This window comes from Balearica regulorum, chromosome 1 (genome assembly GCF_011004875.1).
Source record: "Balearica regulorum gibbericeps isolate bBalReg1 chromosome 1, bBalReg1.pri, whole genome shotgun sequence".
Lineage (NCBI taxonomy): Eukaryota > Metazoa > Chordata > Aves > Gruiformes > Gruidae > Balearica > Balearica regulorum.
The window spans coordinates 197501364-197527547 of NC_046184.1; the positions used below are offsets into that span (position 1 = coordinate 197501364).

General features: G+C 41.3%; 1 protein-coding gene across 8 annotated transcripts in view; it reads left to right on the forward strand.

The window, feature by feature from the left end:
- SPATA13 (spermatogenesis associated 13) overlaps positions 1–26184 on the forward strand; it is a 164107-nt gene that overhangs the window by 85458 nt on the left and 52465 nt on the right. The window contains exon 1 of one of the 8 annotated variants that reach the window (XM_075742159.1): positions 15693–15899. The exons of 6 other annotated variants lie outside the window; for them this stretch is intronic. The gene's annotated coding sequence lies outside the window, so the exon portion shown is untranslated. Of the gene's footprint in view, positions 1–15692; positions 15900–16046; positions 16345–26184 lie in introns of those variants that run through there. One more of the 8 variants, XM_075742162.1, reaches the window with a different exon arrangement.

Consider the following 26184-nt stretch of genomic DNA (forward strand, 5'->3'; position numbering starts at 1 on the left):
GAGGCCAGGGTATCTGATGTTAAACTGAGAATTTGACAATGGTCTTCTTAGAGCCAGCTTTTAAAAAGATGAAGAGATGAAGGTACTGATTTTCAGATGGGGGCACAACTGTATTTTAATTAATTGACTGATAACGTAATTACAAAGCATAAGGCTGTCATTTCCCAAAAACAAGGACATGTCTGTATAGCACGTGAACTAAAGGTGGCATTTTTTGACACTGTCCTGTAGAACCCAGAACAGTGATGGAGACACCCAGACCTAACTGGAAAGATTATAGTCATAAAACTATGGTTGCACTGCGTGGCGCGGCCACTTGTCACACTCTGGTCTAATTTCCTGGTTGGGGACGCAGGAATCCTGGGAAGGTGTAGGAGAGCCATAGGATTCTGCCTGTGGACAGGGATTTTCTCATGTACACGATGGGCTGTGCTCCCTAAAACCTGGGACTTGCTTTGTGTCCATAATGGACCACATCCCGTGTGCAGGATGCGCACATGCACGGCAGCACCGTGCCTGAGGGTCTTGTTGGCTCATTGCCCTGGTGGGCTCAGTTGCTTGTCATCTAGAAATTCTTGGCAAATGGTCAAAATCCTCCTTTTCCAATCAGACTACATTTCTGGATGGAAAAATACACTATTTGAGCAGGTAGGGCTAGTAAGGGAACTTAAACCCATGTTACTGTTTCCTTGGCCTCCTCTTTCATGCCCTTAGGTGAAGCATATTGGTGGGCATAATTTCTGAAGGCAGAGTGCATCAGTTAGATGCCCAGCTGCTCAGGGTGAGCTGGATACGAAGATTTCCTTGTACCCTTTGTAAATCTCTTCCAAAGCCTTTTGCCTTTCAGTGGATTAGTACAATCTGCAAGCAAATCTCAAATGAATGAAGAGCAATCAAACATGCCAAAGTCGTGAGTGACTAATTGGTACTTGTCACCATTCTTCCAATTTGCAGTATCATTCATGATAGTAGCATTGAGTATCATCTGTTCTCAGAGGGGCCACAAATCTTGTTGGAGAATCTCATATTTAATTACATTATTTTGTTTCTCCTTTCATAAGAATACTATCATGTCGTCCTACGAGGTTTGAAAAGAACATCACGAGTTCACTGTATCTGTTAGCAATCCCTGTTTTTTGTGCATTTTTTGTCACCTAAATATAACTGCCCTTTAGATTCCAACACACAAGAAACAGTATGATTTGCCAGCCCTTGATGCCACTCTCTCCATATGCCATTTCCAGAGCCCTAGAAGGACATGAGCAGAACTCATTTCCAAGCATTTATGAAGCAATTCTGATAAACCAAGTCTGTTACTCAGATAAAATGTTGGTACCTGTTGATGAGTTGGATGGATAGTTTTTGGGTGGAATACTTAAAGGGAAGGGAATAAGGCGAAATTATTTATGCTTCTTAGAACCATTTCATGTGACTATATCAGAAATACATATATTTTGTGAGTCTTTTAAAATCATTACTGTAAGCAAATGAGGATGCACTATTTTTATCTGTTCCCTGTTCAGTTAATGATTCCAAATCTTGGAATTTCTACTTTTTGGGTTTTTTTTCAAGAAAATAATAGGGATGCAATTGTAGATCAGCAGAAAGGTAATCTAAAAGTTTTATATTTCATAAAATAGTGTCATTGTAGTCTATTCAAAGCAAAAATAAGCGTCAAAGACATAAGTATTTGTGGGAAGATGAAGTCTCTAGGAGCTTTTCCTGTCTGCTGCGATACAGAAGACTGTCACACCTATATGTGTCCCAGCTGAGGGGAAAAGGTCAAGGTTTGTGAGATGGACTTGAATAAGACCATAAAGGTTTTTAATTAGAGGATTTTAACAAGCTTCTCAACTAGATGAGAATTGCAGCTGTGGGTGAGCTCCTGTGGCAGAATAGGGCAGCAGCAGTTATCTTCATATGCTCCGTGGAGCGTGGACAGCTTTTGAATGGCAGTTGTGGAATGAATCGATTTAGCAGGGCCAGGCTCAAGACCCTTTTCTGCAACTTGCAAAAGGAACCCCATTTTCAAGGAAATTAGTGTCTACTTTGCACTGTTGGGGCAGCAGACACATAGTCTGCCCACAGGGAGGCCTCCAGTTTTATAAGGCAGTATATTCAAAGCTTAGCCAAGACATGACATTCCTCAGTGTGTAAAACTAGTAGTCCAAATTGCACAACCTGAACCATTAAAATGTTATTTTAAATTTCTCAGTCTGATTTAGATTTAAGCAAAATACCTGACACAACTGACCAATTACTAAAGTGAAGTAAAAAGAAAAATCACATGAGTTCTAATCTGCTGATACTGCTATTTTATTTCTAGAGGTGACAGGTTTATCACTCTGTATAGAGTTTTAGTAGCTGGGACCACTTATTAAAACAATATAGATTTTTTTTTCCTGCAGAAAATTGAAAGAGAGATGAAAATGCCAGGCTGAGAAGCTATAGTGCAGAGGATAATTAAAAGTCTCTTCTCTGAAGAAGAGGTATCTGGTGGTGATGAACAACTAGGTATTACCTAAGGAAAAAAGTCCACAGAGGAAAAAAAACAGTGAAAGATGCTGAGTTCCCCCCAGTAGGGAATGGTCTGTGTAAGGAAGGAGCAGGGAGATAAACTGTCTGTGACTCCAAACTCATCATCTCTACAATGCTTTTTTCTATATACAAAAAATGTTACTCTACAATAACTGTGTTTTCTGTCACTGACTCCTGGTCTGTAGCTCCTTACAGGACAGAGCTCTTAAACTATGAGACAGGGAGAAGGACTGTGGTGGGTTGACCCAGGCTGGAGGCCAGGTGCCCCCAAAACTGCTCTATCACTGTCCATCCTCAGCTGGGCAGGGAAGAGAAAATATAATGAAAGGCTCCTGGGTTGAGAGAAGGACAGGGAGAGATTGTTCACCAGTTACCATCATGGGTAAAACAGGCTCAACTTGGGAAAATTAATTTAATTTATTACCAATCAAATCAGAGCAGGATAACGAGAAACAAACCCAAATCTTAAAACCCCTTCCCCCCCACCCCTCCTTTCTTCCCAGGCTAAACTTCATTCCCAATTTCTCTCCCTCCTCCCCTCCAGTGGCACAGGGGGATGGGGAATGGGGGTTGTGGTCAGTTCATCACACATTGTTTCTGCTGCTCCTTCTTCCTCAGGAGGAGGACTCCTCACATTCTGCCCCTGCTCCAGCCTGGGGTCCCTCCCACAGGAGAAAGTCCTTCCCGACCTTCTCCAACATGAGTCCTTCCCACGGGCTGCAGTTCTTCATGAAATGCTCCAGCGTGGGTCCCTTCCACGGGGTGCAGACCTTCAGGAGCAGACTGCTCCAGTGTGGGTTCCCCATGGGGTCACAAGTCCTGCCACCAAACCTGCTCCAGCCTGGGCTCCTGTCTCCATGGGGCCACAGGTCCTGCCAGGAGCCTGCTCCAGCATGGGCTTCCCACGGGGTCACAGCCTCCTTTGGGCATCCACCTGCTCCAGCATGGGGTCCTCCATGGGCTGCAGGTGGATATCTGCTCAACCATCATCCTCCATGGGCTGCAGGGGCACAGCCTGCCTCACCATGGTCTTCTCCATGGGCTGCAGGGGGATCTCTGCTCCGGCGCCTGGAGCACCTCCTGCCCCTCCTTCTGCACTGACCTTGGTGTCTGCAGCGTTGTTTCTCTCACGTATTCTCACTGGCTGCAATTGCTCTTGGTGTTTCCCCCTCCCCCCCACCCACCCTTCTTAACTCTGTTCCCCCAGAGGCACTACCACTGTCGCTGATGGGCTTGGCCTAGGCCAGCGGTGGGTTCATCTTGGAGCCGGCTGGCATTGGCTCTATTGGACATAGGGGAAGCTTCTAGAAGCTGCTCACAGAAGCCACCCCTGTAGCCCCACCGCTACCAAAACCTTGCCACGCAAACCCAATACAAGGGGTCACTGACACTCAGGACAGGAGCACAACGCCCCTCAGAGGCAAAGGGCTGTGTAATCACATGTGCAGTGAGTGACCTCCTCGGGCTTCAATGGTATCTGCACTTCCTTCTACATTTATAAAGACCGTCACATCATGTTTCCCTCCTCCTGGATCCCTGGTTGATCCCTCAAATTGCATTACCTTTCTCTTCTCACTGTGCAGAGCTACCCCTCCTGTCTCACATCATCTATGGCACATGATTCCTCTTCACTTGGGGCTGAGCTCCCCAGCTTTCTCTCAGCCAACCTTGCCTTTGGATTTGACTGTAAAATCTTATCAAGTTCAGAATCAGACTAAAGAGTCAGCTCATGCCCAGGCAACCCTCCCTCTCTTTTTTAAATATAAGCATCTCATTTTCTATTCTTCAGTCACATGGTATCAGTCTATATTTGAAACACTCATTAATCATCCTTGCTAATGCACGTGAAATGTCTCATTTTGGTTAATACTACGTTTTGGGAGAGAGACGGTCCTTTGTGTTATTTAATCTTTTGAGAATTTGGGTTTGCTGTCGTTCTCAAAGTGTTAACACTGTGTGTATGTATGTGGTACTGGAGGAGTTGTTCCACTCGTACTAACTGGATTATTGTAAAGAGAAGGAAAATGGTTTATGGGACTGAACCTCCAATCCATATCAGTCAAATACAACAGTGGTTCAATACAAACACAAAACATGACTTACTTTTGCTCCCCAGATTGTCATGGCATGAAGCCATGGTAACAGATAATAATACGCATTTTTCTGATAAGAAGAGTTACTTGTCACACTGTTTTAAGCCAGCTCCAAGAGATATTGGAATGCAAATTTCAACAGCCAGTCTGTTGAACAAACAAAGTCTCCTAATTCTGTATGTACTTATACTGCTGGCACATAGTGCCAAATTAACAAGTAAAATGCCTACATCATTAGAAAGAATTATATGTCTGAGATGTTACAACATTTAAAATTCCCCTGTCTCTTTCCCTTCTTTGTCTCCCTGGTGGGAAACTGGAAGGGAAGAAGAATGTTATGCCTCTTGCTAATGAAAAAAAATCAAAAAGTTTCTGAAAATTCAGCTTTGTCTAAGATCTCCGTTCAGAATACTTAATCTTTGAACAAGTGAAGATTCTCAATATTGCTCTAACCACAGGTTCCTTAGCAACCTTTGATTTTGAATTGGAATAAATTTAGAATACATTTTATGAGAATATTTTGAATCTAAGTAGGGTGACCATAAATAGAGACACAACTGTACTGATGAGCTTGGTTTGATTAGTCATTGGGTCTAACAATCCTATGTTTGAAGGCAATGGAAGTATTTCCATCAATCTACTGTCAGTGGGAATCCAGAGTATGTTTTGTTTTCTGTGCAGACCACGCTGCACCGTTCGGAGGATGGCAGCAAGAGATAACTTTCCAGCAGAGTGGGATATGTGAAGGCCAAGTTTGGCAAGATAAATGAAAAGTTCTAGAAGACAATGAAATCCCAGGAAGGGAAAGGACATGACTAGTGAGAGCTAACTGGATAGGCTGCAAATGGAAACTGTCCAAAAATCACAAGTGATGTGACAGAGAAGAGCTGAGCTTTTATACTCTCCTGGAAGGTATTTCCACATCTTCAAGTTCTCAAACCTGCTTTATCAAGACACAGTGACATAGTGTGTTTAATGCTCTCTATGATTTACAGAGAAATAATTATTAAGTCATTAGTTAAATTAGACCCAGAATGCAGAGAGTTACTAATAAAAACCAGATTAAACAAAGTATTTTTTTTCTTCCCTTAAAGACACATTTATGTCAAACTATGATTAAACAGAAAACCATTTTTTGCACAGCATTAAAGAATTCACCAGAGAACTGGAGACTATACCACTCTCATAAGTATGCACAGAAATTTGCATTTGGCAAGTACAAGTGAATTGAACAGTGAGAATGCACAAATTTACTCACATGCTTGACATATTTGGTATATTATGGCATTGATCTTGCAAGAGGTTGGTCCTTATACACAGTCTCTTGCAAATCTATGTTCTAACGGTCTTTATAGAAACTGCTAAGTCAATGACACTCATCACAAATACATTTGCTTCATATATTTTGCCAAACATATTTAATGTTACCTGCTTATAATATGCTTCCTAACAGATCTGCATAGCTTTTCTAGTACAGTTTGCTGAAGCAGTTGAGTCTGAGGTTCTGATGAAGAGATGAGGGGTACTCAGCACACAAGAACTGCAGGGAAAGGCTGGATTCTACAGTGCCAGCAGCTCATTGATCCTGGGTCCCACCAGGAGCGAATTCTGCTAATGCGTAGAGTTCCCTCCAAGCTGCCTGTTGGCTCTGAGCAGGAGGAGGTGAGAGACATTAACACTCAGACAGTATCATTTGTGTCTGAGATGTCTGTCTCTGTGTAACACCCTTCCTCCATATCCAAGAGTCAGTTGGAAAGTGTCTGACCTGTGGTTGTAACGGAGTCTGTGGGACCGCTGCCTTCAAGGCAAGACTCCTTGATCTCAGCCTGGATTTTTGATAGACAGCCACAGTGTCATATTTGGCATTTCTGTATTTTTTTCATATTTCTTTGTGTTATGCAAATGCTTTATGCTCCCTGAAAACATACTGAATTTGATTAACTATGGTAAACAAATTCAAGAGCAGTTTAACTACACTGTAACCTGGCTTTGCTTCTACAGAGGGCTCACCTTACATACATTCCTGGCAACCAGCATTGCTTTTTGGAGACCAACTTTCCCACTGCTGTGTGCACAGGTAACATCAAGTAAGAGTTAATTTGGTGTGCAAGAATCAGCTGCCTCATATAAAGCCAACTCATTTCTTTCATTCACCCAAACCACCACCCTATTGGACTAGGCCACTGAACTCCAGCTAAAAGTGACCTTGATTTGCCTACTAGGCATCAGCTGCATCCTGTTAGATTTAATAAGAAATTAATTCTTTATCTTGGTCAGCTTTCTTAATTTGTTTTCCTGATTAAATTAGGGAGTAGAGATTTTGATAAATTAATCATCGCAGTGGTTTCTGGTTTACTTGTATTCTATAGCTCTAGATTAAATGTCCCAGCACTGCTTACATATTCTGAAGTTCTTCTCTGTCATATGTCCTCCGTTTCCTAGGATGAGAAGATAAAAGGCTTTTATGCACATAGGGCTGTAGAAAGTAAGATTCTGTTATAATAGTCAAGGTTCAGATGTTCAGCAGCTTACCCAACTACCCACTTGAGGTAGGGCAGATACACTGCAGCAGCTGCTGAGCTTAACCTACATATTTTATCAAGTGTTTCCTTCTTTTTAATGAAGGAAACTTCTCTACAAAAGGTCCCAGATTAATTTTTGCCATGCTTAGCATTTCCATGATGAGGAGTGTACTTCATACAAAATACTTTACAAATACATACTTTACAAATACATACAAAATACTTTTGTATTTTTGACTAGCTCTTAATTATGGTAATTTCACATTCTACTTGCATAGGGAAGAACTGAAGCAAAGAGCTTCAAGTAAAGCCAGGATCTGTACCTGCATTAATACTGTTGCAAAGACTGAATTACAACCAGAATGCTTTTTCTAAGAAGTAGATAACGCTGTCTCTGGGGAAACCATGTGAGTAAAATGTTTCGGCTAGTTAACAGACTAAATAAACCAGATTCAAACAATAATAATAATAATGATGGTGATGATAGGTTAGGTTGCACCAACTAGAAAAATAAAATCAATGCAAAAGTTTTAAAGACAAACATTATACAGAAACCTTGTTTAAAATTAAGTTCATGTCTGATACTATCAATTTGGGAATTGGATGACTAATGGGAAGAGTTTGGCTGTTTATAATACTACAAAATTAATGTTTGAAAGTTGGCTTTTACAGATTACTGGGTTTCTGGAAAGTCTGTCATAGGACTTCAAATTCACTCAGAGCCAAAACAATTTTCTCTTTGTCTTCATCGTTTGTCCTTGCTTATGACAAGGGTCAGCATTTTTAAGTATGATGATTTGGAACTGTTTGAAGTAAGCTATTGCCTTGTTCCAGTGTGTTAATCAGGACCTTGTAATTAAAAGTAACCTCCCAACTATGAACCAAGGGCTCCGTGGCTCCTTGGCATGCTATGTGGGTTTCTGCTGTGCTGTTTAAAACATTTTTATGTTACTGATGGAACAACTTAGCTATCCAGGAAGAAAATAGCTAAACTGGCTAGATACCTTGCTGTTACATACTTGCGTAATACACTAGAGAAAAGGTTAACGTGGAACATGATACTTCCTGGTGCGCTGGCCACTGAGAGAGGAATGATGGATTTTGGGGAATTGGTGGCATTAATCAGTAGGGCTCTGGCTTTCCAGCTTCTGAAAGTTGAGTGAGTTAAATATGTTAAAACCTGAATGACAGCATAAAGTATGAGTAGCATGTGGAGAAGCTAGAAAAAAAGATCAAGTACAGCATGCTTTAAAGGAATGAATTATTTATTTATGATTTATGTATTACAGTCATTGAGATTGTACCATTAGGAGGAGATTCCTGGTTTTTAACAAGAAGCAAGTATGACCGTTGTTTAAATATTTGGGCAATAGTCCAGAAACCTAACTTGCATATCTGCCTATACCTCCTCTTGCCAAACGTGCTCCCCTTTCTTATTCTCTCCTGGAAACCCACCCTTCCTGTTTGTTACTTCACCTCTTTCAACACCCATGTCTGCAGGGCTGGAGGCACCCAGCTCTCAGCCCCTTCTGGCAGGACTAGGTTTTCAAACAGACACAGCATCACCTGGGCAGGAGATTAAAATCAAACCAAAGGGAATACATTTCAAACAGGGTACCAATTAATGATGGGAATTCAGTGAAATATGAGGATACGGAAGCCAAAGTATTAGTGAAAATAGAAGCAAGAAAATTCATGGGAGAGTGGCCCAACAGGACAAGAAAACAGTGTATTCTGCATGCAGCCTCTGATTTAGGAAGATCCTAAAAATAGATTGCCAGAAGATGGGTGAGTAAACTAGAGGCAAATTTCTTCGGTATTTGTCTTGTTTCTTGTTCCCCCTTAAGCCACTTGGAGACAAGAGAGTTAGTTAGATGGCTTTTTGGTTCAATCTAATGCTGCAGGTCCCACCTAACACTGTTTATTTCCAGTGTGTCTGGTTATATTTTAAATGTTGACATCTCATCTGGTATCTTTTAAAATAGATATATTTCTGGTATTTTATCAGCTGCACTTTAACCTCAGTGTTAGAAACTCCCTTACCACTGATAGTACTAAAGAGATAATGTCCTTGATGAAGGCTTTACAGTCTTCCTTGTGAAATAGACTCTTATTATCAAAGACTGCACGTTAACAGGTTTTGCTTTTATAGATGTAATCTGTTGCATGTTTTCTGCATGATGGCATGAGAAAGAGGGAGAGAGAAAATTGTAGGAACTTTTTCATCTTGTTGGAAAGTAATCAGACTTTCAGGGCAAAGGACAGTGGTGTTTTCTGTGTACTGACAATAGCAGTATCACTCCCAAGTCCTACAGAGAATATTCCTGTGCTGCGGACTCAATTAGTACATCGGTTTACCTCAGCAGCAGTGAGGTACTCTGCTCTTGGGCTGAGGAATTAGTCTTCTCAAAGGCTTTAAAATATTGTTAAAAATAAACCAAGATCACTTAAAACATCTTTTGAGGTGGTGGTGGTTAATCTGTTCCTCTCTGTATCTAACGTCCAGGCCTAATTGCCTTGTATGACCTGGTGATGAATTGGTCTTATGAATGGTGCTGTGCCTGGATTACTTTGCAATTGCTAGCCTCAATATTTGCAGGGAGGATTTCCCTTCTTACAGGGCCTGCTTTGTATTGTGTGGACTTGTTAAGATTGAGATACCTTTCACAGCAACATGCAGACATGCCTACTTTTTTCTTCTTGTTTCAATTTCTTTCTTTCTTTGTTTTCCTGTGTTCTGATTATCATAAAAGATTTGGCATGAACTGATGGTAAGTGAACTGTTATACCATTTTTCTATATTTTCAATTTAATTTTGAGCTAATGAAAAGTAGTGGATGAGCATCCCTGAAAGCCAACACTTATTTACAGAAGATATACAGCATGGGAAACATGAACAAGTGTTCCTTGCATTGTTTTATTAATATGCTTAAACTCAGATCACCAGTATGAATATATTACTCCTAGAAGTGTGTTTAGAGTCCAAGCCTTCTTTGCTTTGGTTGAGACTGCTGACAGTGGTTGAAAGAAGTAATAGTAGTTTCCAGAGAGGGAATGGTCCTTTGAAAACTAACAGATTTCCAACTAGTAGCAATCAAGGGCAGAAATTCTGCAGCCATCATGAATTTTACCAGATGCTAAACCATCACATGACTGAAATCCTGGTTGCCATGGGGAACTTAAACCATTGCCTTATTGGCCAGAGGGACAACACAGCAGAGCACAAGCAATCCAGGAGTTTTCTGGAGTGCCTTGAGGCACTTCCTAACACTGTGACTGAGAAGCCAATGAGGAAAGGCACTCTGCTGGAGGTCCTTACCCTTACAAACAAGAGAGATCTGGTTGAGGATGTGAAGACTGGGAACAGCTTTGGCTGCAGTAACCAATGGTCATGGAGTACAAGATCCTGAGAGGAGGAAATGGGACAAATACCAGGATCACAGCCCTGGGCTTCAAGAGAGCAGACTTTGGCTTTTTCAAGAATCTGCTTGGAAGAATCCCATGGAAGAACATCCTGGAGAGAAGAGAGCTGGTTGACTATTAAGAATCACCTCTTCTTCCAAGTTCAAGAATGGTCGAGTCCAACGAGCAGGAAAACAAGCAAAGATGGCAGGAGCCCTGTGTGGATGAACAAGGAGCTCCTGACAGAGCTCAAACATCAAATGGAAGTATACAAGAGTGTATAGGGTTTACATGGCAGGGTTTTGGCAGTGGGGAGCTGCAGGGTGGCCTCTGTGAGGAGAGGCTGGGGCTGTCCCATGCCAGATAGAGACGATTCCAGATGGCTCCACAGTGGACCCACTGCAGGACACAGCTGAGCCCATCAGGGAAGCTGGTGGTGTCCCTGGGAAAACATATTTATGAAAGGGGCAAAACACTGCACAGACAGTGAGGAGCAAAGAAAAAAGTGTGAGAAACAGTCCCGTGAGCACCAAGTTCAGAGAAGGAGGGGGAGGTGGTGCTGCAGGTGCCTGGGTAGATGTTCCCCTGCAGCCCATGGAGAGACCATGGTGGAGCAGGTATCCACACTGCAGGACCTGGAGATGACCACCCTGGAGCAAGTGGATATTTCCTGGAGGAACTGCAGCCCTTTGAGAGAAGGAGGCTGGTTCTCCCAACAGGAACTTTGGCCCATGAAGGAACCAAGCTGGAGCAGGTTTATCCTGAAGAAATGAAGCCCATGCAGAGGACCCATACTGGAACAGTTCTTGAAGGACTGCAGCCCTGGAGAGGGCTCATGCTGGAGCAGAGGAAAAGCGTGAGGAGGAAGAAGCAGTAGCAGAAATGAACTGCAGTGGACTGACCAGAAGTGACCACAATCCCCCATTCACCTGTGCCACTTGGGCAGGGTGGGGTAGAAGAGTGGGGAATGAAGTTGAGGCTGGAAAAAGGGGAAGGATGAGGGGGGAAGGTGTTATTTTAATTTGCCTTTTTCTCACTATCCAAACCTATTTTAATTGGAATAAATTTAATTAATTTTCCCCAAGTGGAGTCTGTTTTGCCCATGACAGTAATTGGTAAGTGATCTCCTTGTCTTTATCTCGACCTACAAGCTTTTCCACCTTATTTTCTCCCCCTGTCCTGTTAAGGAGAGGTAGGGAGAGAGTGGCTTGGTGGGCATCTGGCAGCCAGCCAAGCTCAACCCACCACCAAGAGGCAGAAGGCCAGTCATGATGGTCTTTGAAAGATTGTGGTGACTGGGGGAGGCTTCTGAGGACTGGAAGAAAGTAAATGTTACCCTTGTCTTCATGAAGGGCAGCAAGGAGGATCTAGGGAAGTACAGGCTAATCAGCTGCAGCTCAGTCCCCAGGAAGGAGGTGGATCAAATCTTCCTGGAAGCTATTTCCAAACGTATGAAGGACAAGAAAGTGATTGTGAGTAGTCAACTTGGATGTATGAAGGGGAAATCATGCCTGATCAACTTGATAGCCTTCTACAATAAAATTACCTGCTCAGTGGACAAGGGGAGAGCAGTGGATTTTAGCAAGGCTTTTGACAGTGCCTCTGATAACATGCTTATAGACAAACTGATGAAGTATGGACGAGGTAAGTGGATAGTCAGGTGGATTTAAGACTGGCTGAACTGCTGGGTTGTAAGACTTCTGATCAATTGCATGAAGTCCATCTGGAAGCCAGTCACTAGAGGTGTACGTCAGATGCCAGTACTGGGGCCAAGACTGTCTAACATCTTCATTAATGACCTGGATGATGGGACAGAGTGCATCCTCAGCGAGTCTGTGGAGGATACAAAACTGGGAGGAGTACCTGATACACCGACTAGAGCATCTGACATATGAAGAGAGGCTGAGAGTTGGGACTGTTCATCCTAGAGAAGAGAATGCTCAAGGGGATCTTATTAGTGTGTATAAACACCTGATAGGAGTGAAGGGGGAAAAGAGAACAGAGCCAGATTCTTCTCCGTGGTATCCAGCAAAAAGACAAGAGGTAATGGGCACAAACTGAAATACAGGAATTTTCATTTAAGCAGAAGAAGAAATGTTTTTTATGGTGAGAGTGGTGAAACACTGGAACAGGCTGCCCAGAGTCTCCATCCTTGGAGACTCCAAAAAACTCTATTTAAAACCTGATAGGACACAGCTCTGAGCAGCCTGCTCTAGCTGACCCTGCTTTGAGCAGGATAGTTGGACTAGATGATCTCCAGAGGTGCCTTCCAACCTCAACCCTTCTGTGATTCTAAGAATAGCAGGTACTCACATCTAACGTAAAACTCTGGTAGACTCTACCCATCTGGACATTTGTTCACTTTCTGTGCTTAGATCTCAATAATCCAGGTATTTATATTTCTGTTGGTCATGATTTGAAACTTTTGTCACAATTTCAGACAATAATAATTGTTTTGGGATAGGGAAGTTATTTTCCATTGAGGTATATTTGCTCCATTTCTGCTTTGACTTGAGTAGGTAACACATGCCCCTGAATCCCACTGATTTTGAAAAAAATATGCTTTAATAGTTTATAGTACAAACTTGGAAACAGTAGAATAGAGTAGACGTAGTACAGTGCAGTACCGCACTTCTACAAATGAGGTAATTAAGTCTGGACAGTTCTGATTTCCTGGTAATTTTAAATGAGGTTATTCCGACTGGTTGATTACTGGACTTCTGTAGGTTCCTCAGGTTGTTTTGGTTGCTTCTGTCCTAATCAACTCTTGAGATTTGCATTAAATAATTTTCTTTATGCAAATTTGCTCTGTTGATTGTTCTTTGTCCTGGAGGTTATTCTCCACAATATTCTTCACCAAAAACTGAGCACTGCTTTTGTACTTTGCCTACTTAATGTTTTGGATGTCAGCATCTCAAATCACCAGCTCAAAATCTGAAATGCTCAAAATTTAAAGGAAACTTCTGAAAAACATTGTAAATGTTGTAACAGGCATAACACGCTTCATACACACGAAAGGTTTAACTTACTCAAGTGTGTAAAGTACTTTCAGATTCTGAGATTGCAGCTACAGCTCAGGTACAAATATAATGATCTATTGTTCTCTAAGCAGGAACCTCATCAAGATATTTCATTTACTGAGTTGCTAAAACTGGACTGGACTTTGGTGCTAGTCTTGCCAGAAAGTTAAGTGTCATATAGCTCCCTCAACTTTGGTCTGGCTTCCACAACAGCATTTGATATCCTAAGCATAGGCAAGGTTTCATGGGTAGAAATACCAGAAACTGCAAGAAAAGACATTTATCATTTAATTTTTCTTATTTTTCCTGTGGGATCTGAATTCTGATCCTTCTCTCTGCACTTGTGAAGCGCCTGGAGATCAATTTGTGCCATGTAGCATTATTGGCATTGCAGTTTCTCCTAAAATTTCAAACCACAAAGGAAGACGTGGTATTTTATTCTTTTATTCACTTCCTCCCTACCCCCAGAACCATGATCAAAATCAATATTCATATGGCAACATCCTAGATGAACACCCTAGTGAACGGTTTGAGACTAAGAAAATTACTTGGACTTAGCCTTTATGACATTCTTATACTTAAAGCTTGACAGAAGCAGAGGAAAGTCCCCTTAACTTTAGAGGACCTTGTATCAGACTCAGAAGGCTTAAAGTGGTAAAACCCTAGCCTTGCATGAGAAGAGTATGGCAGTGAGGAGCTTGCTTTCTCCTTTTCACTGAAGGCTTTGAGTGTCAGTCAGTCAAACATTGTGGAGTTGTAGTTCTGCCTTGATACTCTCATATAGTTAATTTTCTTGACGCCGAGATTCCAGCAGAGCTTTCAGCTAAAATGAATGTAACTAATAATTGGGAATTCAATAATATCTGAATTTCAAATTATTGCATGAGACGTATATGGAGCCTCATACATCATTACAAATTATTAATTAGGTTTTGAAAAGTATCTTGGATATGTAAATCTATTATTAAGTAAATGTGTTGGCATTAAGAAATGAATGTAATAGAGCCATTAGAAATTCTCCTTGTGATTATTCACAGAGTAACTCCAAGAAATGTAAGACAGAAATTAATTTCTCTTTGAATTAGTGTTCTCTTGCATTTAGGATTGCAGTTATTCTCTGCATCCTGCTAACTCTAAATCAGAAAAAATTGCAGTTGGAAGTTGCTTTTTTTTTCTGGGGAAGAAAAGAGAAGATCAAATCACATTCTAGCAGATCTTCTGTTATATATTACTTTGTCTTCTGTATAGGGTTATATAGGAGGGAGCTGTACAGGTCCTTCTGACTGCAGAGCACAAAGCTGGGGACATTGTATGTTTTTGTATGTGATGCCAGGTTCTCGAGATAAATGTGGATCTCTAGGAGAGTGTAGTTTCTCCCTCTGTACACCAGGCAGCAAAAGCAGGGAAGCGCAGGTCCCATCTTCCGGCAGGCGTGGATCTGGTTTTCCGCACCGTGTTGGATAATTCAGCTCCACGCCTGCGGTGCCTTCTGCACGCCCGGTTACTTTCCCGTGGTGCTCTGCAGCTCTCAAAGACATAATTATACCTTTGATTTCTGCCTCTTTCATTTGTTACAGTCAATGACCAGGTATGATTTTGGCATTTGGTTCTGCTGCTGACACCTGCAAATACTAGAACTGGGTGGTAAAGTTTTGAGATTGGTTGTTATTTTCATTTTTGCAGATGTGTATTTAGCATGTGCCATTCTGGGTCATCCATTTTGTCCACGCTGTCAGGTGCAGCTTGCTCAGGGTAGAATCCAGCTGATAATCACCAACTCACAGTTTGCACATAGTTAACTTAGAAGTCTTTGGCTGCAACTTTAGGTTATTTCTTCCTTGACTTCCTTTTACTTTCACCAGAACACTCCCCAAACCTTTGCTTTCATATGGTAAATATGTAGGAATGCCGCGTTTGAGACTATTCAGCACAAAGATTTTAATGAAACGCTCCTGTAAATATGCTTGCTTCTCTCCTTACAGTTATTTTAAGTGTATGTTTAACTTGCTGATTTCACACACCGCTGTGCAGCCCTGTGTTATATATTAACTTAAGACTCAATCCCGCAAGGTACTGACTGCTACCGGATCATGCCAAGTCCCGGTGGCGTTTAAGGGCTCACAGGGTGCTCAGCACCCTGCAGGACTGAGCCCTCAATCTGGGCAACAACAGGCTCTTTCGAAAGCCAAACAGGTTTTCTGGAACAAGGTTCATACTGTAACTGGGCAATATTTTGTGCAATGGATTTTCATACATTTAGATTAAATCTTACCCAGAACAACAGACCTCGTAGTCAATGGCTGCTGGAAGACATAAACATTTAGGTATGTATGGTGGTAATTAATTACATTTTACAATTATGGCTTTATTAGTTGTAGCAGTTAAGTGCAAAAACATGACTGAGACTAATATTTAATCTTTTATGTGTTGGCTGCAGTGTGCTTTGCTCCTCTGTTAAACTGTACGTGGCTTTTAGAGCAGCAGATAATCTGTGCACTTCATCTAGCAAAGCCATTTGGGCATTATTCATCGCTGCGCTCATGCACTGTGCAACGGGACGCTTTGTGCACTGCAACTTCAAGGGGATCCCACTGGCAGCGGCATCGGGGGGGCAGATTCCCTGGCATCACCCCGGGTTTCTGGAGCCCCTCTGGGCAGAAGCCCACCCAGCCATAGAGCCGAGCCCCGGCGCTGCCCGCGTCGGTGCGCTGTCACCGATGGCGCTGGGCTGGAGGGCTGTCCTCCACTGAGAATCAGGCATTTCGAAAGGTAGGCTTTACTGAAGCTGATCTGTGCTTACACTTTGGGAAGCCAGGATTAATATTTAGTGGCCAAATGTATCTTAATGAGACCAAGATGTGGTGTAGCCCGTGCAAACTACAGTATTAATCATTACTTTTTCTCTGAAACTTGTTTCGGGAGAAGAGCGTGGCACTGGTCTGTGTTGTAAATTCAGATATATTTGGCACAGAACAAGTGCTGTAACATACTGTTTCTAAAAGGTAACTCTTGCTGATTTATATGCAGATGAAGACCATAATCTTCCACTGTTTGCAAGGAAAAAGTCAGGACCTGAAACCTTTAAGTAATGGGGTTAGATTTAATCTACAAGCAAGGAAAACTGCTTCAAAAAGGCAGCCCTTGCCTTCCCTGTTCAACACCTGGCCGTGCTAGGCAAGCAAGGAGATGCTCCTTGATTTTGGTCCTGGTAACACCTGCAAATAATGGTCATTAGGAGCTAAAAACTAAATCTGAATTTTGCTTTCAGAGTTATATTTAAGGTTGCCCAAAAACCAAGGCACAGTTCTGTTCTAGGGACCGTTGGAGGAATCTCACTTTAATTCAAATACACCTGTGTGTTAATAACTGTATCTTTTCAAAATAACCAATCATGCTGTTGGCCTTTACCCTCACTCCTACAAGTTAACTACCAGTTGCGCACACATTTATGTGTGGATTATCTCTTGAGATCGGTGTGATTTTCAGCATGCAGTAGCAGAGAATCCCATACGTTAAACGTTTGCGAGGTCAGAGCTCCGGTGATGTACTCAAACTGAAATCGGGGTAAGTAGACTGCGGGTTAAGCAACTTGCTGACTGCCGCTTTTCTCGGAGTAATGACCGTCAAGTTGGCTGCTGTGCTTTTCTGGGAAATAAGCAAAATACCCAAACAAAATGGAGGTTTTAAGAGTCTTTAGTAAATTAGAGAGGTTTCTGTGTAACTTTAAGCACAATTAGCTAAGCTAGCAACACTAAGAAGTTGAGAGTTGTTCACCCATTGAAAGAAAGTGGGGAAATAGGTAGAAGTTTATGGGAACAAAAGTGGACTGCTGATGCCAATGAAGTATTTTCCAAAACTTTCAGCGTAGGATGAAGGCACCACATGATCCCATGTAAGAATATTGCAGCAGAAAGTAGTCACAAGTACTCAATATCCTCCCTGGGAAAAGAGCTCCTGGTTTAGGGGAAATGAGGCTGGGGTTGGTTGTATGCTAATTCCCTTTCATTACTATGTGTTAGCAAAGCTGTTTAATACTTGCTGTAAAGCCTGGATTTCACTCTCCTCTCATTTAATACCGAGTTAAATCTGGAATAATAAGCTCTCAAAAGCTTAGAGGTTCCAGTAAAATGAGATTTGGGTAAAAATTATAAGTTGGTTTCTACTAGTAACAGTATGTAGCTTTGGTGCCCTAAGCAATCAGAGAAGCAAGACTGGTGAGAAAAGAGAATATACTTTACTAGAATATTGAATGATTTAGTAGAATTGTTACCTCTTATTGCAAACCTTAGGAAGGGTTTCTTTCTCCGGAGACCGTGAACTCCCTCCGTCCCCCTTTTCTTAAGACTTCAGAACAATGGAAAATGTAATAGTCAATTTTGAGTAACTTCCAGGTGTTTGTATGACGTATTTTGCTTAAGTGTTGGAAAATCAAGACGTAGAATATTGTGCATGGAGCAGGATGGCTGTTACTTCATCATTTCTCGGGCAGCAAGAGCTGTGACTGAGGGCTGAACACTGAACGGGAGCTGTTCATCAGCTGCACGATAGCAGGATTTCTGATAAATTAAGTATTTTCTCATGGCCCGGTACGGTGAAGTCTAAAGTTGATACTACAGTCGGCTGAAATTGGCTTGTTATAAAGGTGTACCTCTGACTCTTTGGTTAAAACAATTATTCTGGAATGTATTTGTCTGTGGCTGTTCAGGACTTTCAGAGTTAAAGCTTTCATGTAAATCTTGTCCCTGATAGGAAAATTACCAGATGCTGACAGGGGGTGTCACCAGTGGCTCAGCTGAACATACGCTGCATATGGCTTGGCTGCGAGCACCGGACAGGGAGGCCCTGTCCCCTGCTGCTGCGGAGACTGGTGAAAACAGGTTTTAAACCAACTGATTCCAGCATAATACTAAAGGCTAGCCTCTACACAGTGTTCACCCTACCAATAAGACTGAATAACTACTCAAGCATAGATTGCCCTACCAAAATTTTCTCTGCATCAAAACAGAGTTAGATGGCATCTCTACTGAATTCTTTTACAAATGCTATTTTTTGAGGTATACAGCAATCCCAACGTCCTTGCACTGAGATTACTTTCGCATTATTTTTTGTGGTGAGGCTGGAATTGAAACTGAATCAGAGATTGAATGTAAAGCAGACTAAAATCTCTGTTTACCTTAATGATTGATTTTAATCTCTGAATTTGACACAACAGCACACCATAAAAAAACCCATTAACCATTTTCTGGAAAAGTATTTTCCTTCTTTTCCAGACGACATACTTACAAATATTTCCTCTTTGGGATGCTGCCACAGAATTTTGCATTTCTTTGTGTCTCTCTTGCAGACCCCCACCCGCACACCCTCCTCACACCCACACAACCTGGCACCCTACGGCTTTGAAACGCAACGCACGGGGAATAAACTGAGGACACTTCCACCTTCTCCCAGCCCTTCCAATTCACAGCACTCCTGGGCAGCTCCTGAGACAAATTTCGAGCCTGGAGCCATTTCAGGAGTCCCGTTGCTTGCGGAAGGAGGAGTTTCCACTCGCCTTCCTGCACTTTCCTCCCTGCCCTTGGACACTTACTTCCACCTCCTGCCCTGCAACAGCTCGGGTGCAGCCGGGGGAGCTGCTTCAACTCACAGCCTGGCAGGAAAACGCAGACAGCATGTCCAGCATCTCTCCCTTTAGGTGGTGGCGTTCCCTCGGATTGGCTGGAGCCATCACTTCTACCTTCATCCATAGAGACCAGGTAGATGGAAGGAGATGATGTGAAGAGGAGCAGGTGGTCTATGGGGAGCGACAGCACCTCTGGGTCAGCGTGTGATAATAGGAGAGAGCAAAGCAGCCGTTCCGTCCTGGCACAGAAACAGAAAGTTTGCTGAATTATGTCATGAAAAAGCGAGAGGTGGGAAGAGATCTGACTCAGCTATTTAGTATTGCCTAGGCAAAATACAGTTCTGCCTAGGACAGAATTGATGCAAACTGCCTCTCTTTTCATGCTGCAGCTAGAAATACAGCTCACACCTCCAGCTTGGTATTTTAATTATTACTCCAACATGTTGAGGGAATGGCTGCTAAGGTTTTTCTCATTAGATTTTTCTTAACTTGAAGTTTAACGAGGCTTTTTTAAAGAAGGGCAGCGTGACTGACAGAAACTGAAGTGTCCGTTTTGCTGTTTGCAATGTTTAGGTAAAGACAGCTCACCAACATAAATTAACTTCTGTAGCAAGAAAATGTGTAATCTTTCAGGTTCAGAGCTATCCTGTGCTCTAACAAGACATAAATTATTAGCCAGAGCTGCAAACTCCAGTTTAGAAGATTAATGGGCCACCGTCAAAATAGGCAATTGAGTCTTGAAACAGACACTTTAGTCTGAACTCCTTTCAAAAAACTGGACTTCAGGGTCTATCCTCTGCATGGGTAGATAATGGATTATTTTCTTTGTGTGTACACTTATAGCTCTCATCACCGTAAGCATCAATGTGCCAGAGAAGCATTGATGGATTTGTCCTTGCAGGCCCATAGGTTATAAGGTACTACTCCTATCATCGCTTTTTTTACACATATGGCACTTAAGCTGAGAAAAGTATGCTGAACTGCCAAGGTCAGAGAGAAACAAAATCCAGAATCCCTCTTCCCCAGCCTCAGTCATAAAGACATCTTTCCTGCCTTAAATGGCGTTTCATTTTTTTCAGATAATTTACCATTACTTTCAGGGCTGGTAGAATCCAGAGTTGTTTAACTTCAACTCATAGGAATATTGGGTATATAAGCCATAAAGGTCTCTTTGAGCACTGGTTCCAGTCCCCCCCCGTTTGAGACAATTATGCCATTTGGTACCTTAGATCTACATAACTAACTCTATCTCAGGCTAATTAAGCTAGGAAGACAGTTACCCGATTCCAGTGTTGTGACCTTTAAAAATCTTTTTCTGATTTCCCACCAAAATCTTTATGAAACATGCATGGAGGTATACTGGTAATATGGAGGAGTATAAACCAGAAAGTGCAAGAAATCTTTTCCTTCCTTTGCAGACAGCTTGTCAGCTTTGTCACTTTGAAATAGTTAAAAAAAACCCCAAAATAAACAACCCTAAAAAAACCCCCCAAAACCCAAACCAGCCAGAAATCTAACAGAAATATAGACACAGACATATGCCAGCCAGTGGAAACCTCTGCTAGCCCAAATGAGCATACAATCACTAGTTTTTAGGGTGTCCAGTAGCATGAATGAGCTGTCCCAACCCTCCCTAATGCCCTCTACTTACACCTTCTGTGTATCTAAATAATTTGTGCAGCTGCAATATCTTATAGAGGCAGTCAGTATGCATTATTTGTACCGATTCCTAGAAACAATTATAATATTACAAATAACGTCAGGCTGCAAGAGATTGCCTTGACTATCCTGCTGATAAAAGATCTAATTTAGTATGTATGGCTGTTTTTAAAGGACCAGTAAGCTAGCCCAAAATTTATAACTTTGTATGTTTCTGACTCCATGTCCAGACAAACAAGTTCTCAAGTGAGCAGCATTGTCTTTTCTGCATCTTTAAAAATCAGGTAACTTCTCTTCCTGACAAAATAAACAGTTTCCTTAAATCTGATCACCCATGCTTTAAAAAAATATGCTTGATTTTAGTGTTAATAAAGAAGGCAGGTAGGTAGTACAACACCAGAGAAAGAGAGGGATGAGTATTAGTTAAAGGCTTATCATTGCTTTGAAGTTTCCAGGCAGGCTGAATTCAGAGCACGTATTTTATTGAAAAGGCCCAGCACGTAAATGTTGTAGCACTTCATTGGTATGCACTCTGTTCAAATTGTTTTTTTCTAGCTTTTCCATTCCACAGGATTCTTGATAGAGTAAATTGAAAGGAAAAGTAGAAGTTATTGACAAACTAGAGGTAGAATTAGCAAGACGATTTCTTTCTTTATTTTTTTTTTTCCTGAAAAAGAAAGAGAAACATGATGGAGATGGTAATTCAATCTTCTGGCACAAGAAATGTGCCCATGAATGTTAATTTAATTCAGACTGTAACAAAGACAGCAAGTTTGTCATTGTAAAAGGAGACTAAACAAAGAAAAGTATTGATACTAATTGAAAAAAAAACCCTGTGTGGTTCTTGAAGCACGTGAATCAAGTTCACGTAGAAGCCTCAACTGATTATAACAAACCCTGATGCTTTCCCCCAAATGCTACCTGTTTCTCCTTTTATAATTTAGTGAGATATTTGCTGTTCTGATCTCATATAGGTATCAAAAGCTGTAATTGTTCAGGGCTTTTTGCTCTGGCCAGCACAGAGTTAACTAAGGTGCGCAGCTGCACTGTCACCGGTTGGGTATGTCTGTTGCATCATGCTGGGCCAATTATTCTACTGAGACCTGTTATTTTATTATAATAAGCATCAGAAGTAAGATGATCTTATATAACTTCACATAATTTCTACTGATGTGGCATCAGTCCTAATGAAGTCCACTACCTGCCTCACTTTCCAAAGGTTTCCATCTTTTCTAATACCTGACGGTGTCTGTACCTCTGTGCTTTTGCTGCATCCCTGCTCCCTCCAGCGCAGCTGCCTGATTTAAGCGAGGGTTGGGTGCTGCTCGTGCTTCCTCCCTGAGCCCAGGGACAAGCACCATCACTCAGAAATCAAAGAAACCCACACGCAGCCCCTCGCTGCGGCTCATACGCAAAAATGATCCTCGCTGTCACTCCAGCCCCTGGCCTGAGCGGTGCAAACACCTGCTGCAGGTGGTTCTCAGCCCTCAAAGTCCTCAAGGCCCTTTCTCTATGTATTAATTCTTACATTGATTTATTTTGGCCTCCTGGTTGCATAACAAGGCACCTTCATATCCTCAGGTAATTTTGGAAGGACAGTTTTGAATAGAGAGGATGGGGTGGCAGGGTAATTAAGTGGGTGGGGAAGAAGGCTGATAAAGAGCTCTTAATAGTCACTTTTACATGCCATTATTTTGAGCAAGGAAAATAAATATAGAAGGGCTGTAGGGCCATCAGATGTCACAGCGAGGGGTGTAACATAGGAAAGGATGGCAGGTAGAGCAGAGAAGGACGAGAAAATAAATGGCTGGAGAGTGAGACAATCCCAGCTCTCTTTCTGAGATTGCACCCTTTCCTCCCAACTAGCCCATGTCACTGTGATAGATATCCATCTAACAGATAATCTAATCTAACTTTTTTTCAAGGAAAAAAAAAAAGAAAAATACATGATATAGGAAAAAAAAAAATTAGAGTAATCTCTCTTCCTTCCTAATTCTGTCTACTTCACATCTCCACTGTCCCTTTCCTTCCTACATCTTACACTGTGAGACACAAAATAAAGGTGGAATTCAGCCTTCCTAATTGGTAACGGGAAGTCTTCTTTATGTTTAAACACAATGATCTGTTTATTGGAAACTGCTTTTCTGTAGTACCAGCCATCTCTTCATGTCATGCTGTCTGAATAATGCCTCTTGAGGATGGGGAGAAGAATAGCATCGCAGTTGGACCCCGTGGGGTTATAAATAGCATTCTAGCAGCCTGAAAAGCTGAAGCCATCATTAAGTTGCATGCAGCTGTAGTGGTGTAGGTGGGTGAGTAAGAGCAACTCGGAGATGGGATAATGGTAACCTGGTACACAAGGGTCATTTTTCATTGATGGCGTCACTCCATCGGGCTATTGTGTTCTCTCTAAATTAGGTCTCTGTGTTTAACAGAGCTGAGCAAGCTCAGCCGAACAAGGCAAAGCACATTTAAAAGAAGATTAGAGGGAAAGCCAGTTTGTTGTGTGTTGTGATTTAGACCAAATTGTGATAAACTTTTCTCACTTTGGTCAGTAATTGCCTTTATCAGCAGCAAAGTAAATGCAATAGGAACAGGCCTTGCGGAAGTAGTATACCAGCTTCCTACATAAAGGCAATGATGACTTTCACTGGGCAAATTAAGAAGTTAATACAGCAATTTAACCCAAGCTGTCCTTTGAGTGTTTTCCTTAGCAACATGATTCATTTTCTGGAATGGATTTTTTCAGTGCCAAGACAACAAAAGTCTTGAATTTGGAAAATCCCTTTCAATTTATTATTATTAATTTGGTTGCAGATATACACAAATGAAAAATTCCTACATTAATTTCACATAGTTTATATATAAAACAGATGAAAATAATTAGCAGCCTATGTTAGTTTGAGTTTGCATACACAAGTATACTACTCTTCCCTCATTTCTAAGCTGAACAAATTGAGTTCTTGATCCTGCTCCCAGTGAAGTTGGTGGGGGAGTTGCCTTTAACTTCAATACATACATGACTCAGCTTAATTCCCCCTGTGGGACCTGTCAATGTGTACAGATTCCTTGGAGGTTAATTGCTTGCAGGAGAGTCTTTGCCTGGGATGTAAAAGCAAGGTGCAAATTTCAGAACCGGCGCGTTGGCTGTGTACCGCGGCCTGGAAAAGACACTGTAATTTAAAGCAAAGGGATCTCTTATTTCAGTAATCCTGCATCTTAATAATTAAATTTTGTCACTCATTAATTTAAAGTACGTTTTAGAGAGCCATTTCCTCCGCCATCTTGCCCAATAGCTGTTGAAGTAGGGCAAATGCTTTTACGTTTTCCTGAAATAATTCCTTTTGGCTCTTTTGTTGTACTCTCTTTTAAGAATACCTTTTTAAAAAAATCACTACTTTAAAATAGACTTTTAGAAAGTATTTCTGAAAGAACCATGACAGAAATAATAGAGTTGTGGGAGTGGAGGAGAGGATTTCTAAACTAACTAGAAAGAATTGTTCTTGTTTAGATTTTTCAGATTTTAGTGAGTGACTTTATTATATAAATGTGCTATTCTGAGAAAGCTAAGAGATGTATTACTACCTCTTAAAAGTTTGGGGGGTGGGTTGTTCCTTCATCATTAAAACTCAATATTCTTTCTCCCATGCCACATTTTTTGTAATCCTTTCCCACCTGTATTACACTTGGAATAATCCTTCTCATTCCTTGTCACATGCATATTAAACCTCTTTTAAATTACAGACTTAGAGCTTCTGAAACAAGCATTTCATTTTTGTTTCGGTAAGTGTGGTGACCATTGTCAAATCACCATTAAAAACTCATGCATATACCAATCTGGAATTTATTCTTGGAGTTCTTCTCTTCACAAATTACTGTACTTGGTCAACCATAACCGTAATGCTGGCACTGCCTCTCAGTTCACTGCAGCCTTTGTTACTCATCAGGAGACAAACTATTAGCCTGTAAATAACACAGACTATAGCTCAGTTTTTCAGAAATACCTATGATAGTGCTATGAATTTGTTCTTTTTTACACCTTTTCAAGTATTCTCAGTAGCAAATAGTATTAATCCTCTCAAGAAACAAAAAAGCTGGAAAAACAGGCAGGAATGCCACTTCAAAAGCACTTTTTTTAAATCGGAAATTTGGATGACATTTTGCTTTTTTAGGATTGTAGAAGAACATTTATATATGAAGGACTAATTTACTGAAACTTTGGTGTGTAACTTTAACAAAACACTATGGCTTCTTTTTCTTCAAATATTGTAAGAAACTGGAAAGCGTTCAAGTTTATAGACAGAAGAATGATTTGCCCTCTTTCTCACGGCAGTCCTGTTGATAAATTTTGCTTTGCATCATTTTACTAAACCTTGGTGTAAAGCCACCTGAATACTATATACACTTCACAGCTTTAAAAAAAAAAAAAATCAGATTAAGAAAATATTTGGTGATTATTAGTCTCCAGTACAGGAAGTTAATCCTGTTCTCAGACACACTCTTTAGTGTGCTGCATCCGTGCTTCGCTAAATAGTATGTGGATGTGGAAGGACAGACTGACTCAAAGAAACTGCAAGAGTTTGAAGAGGGTTTTAGCATACTACCATTAGAAAATCTATGACAAACAAGTCCCTGGAAGTGTTTAAGAACCAGGTTGGATGGGGCTTTGGGCAATGTGGTCTAGTGGAGGGTGTCCCTGCCTGCAGCAGGTGGGTTGGAACTAGATGATCTTTAAGGTCGCTTCCAACCCAAACCATTCTGTGATTCTATGATTAAAACTATACTATTTATTTTCAGAAACCTGACAAATGTCTAATTGACTAAATACTGTTATCTCTGTAATTGCAATTTTCTAGATATTTCCTTTATTAAATGTAATGACATTTAGGAAATATGACATACAATTATATTCTTACCTAATTATCCAATGTGATCTTTTTAGTGTGGTTTTCTAAGGAAATTAAGTTCTCGTGAGCAGAACTCTCTTGTTAGTCTGTCAATACCTTCTTCTGTTATTTCTGTCTCCTCAAGCAGTTTTTAACCTGCTGATGAGCTTCAAATATATTTAAAAGAAGGGTTCAGATCTCAAAGTGATCAGAATGTCTTAAGTTTCAGAAACACTATTGGCCGGATAAAGGAGAGACCCAAATTAACGACTCAGTTCAGCTCAATAGACTTTTCTGATTTGTCTTTTTGTCCAGCTGGTAGATGGAGGACACAGGAGGAACTGGGGGTTCCCTTCTCTGAGGGGGCCTGTGGATTAAAAAGGATATTCAAAATCAATGATGTGATGGATATAGCCGGGATATTTAAGGAAAGGAACCTGCAAG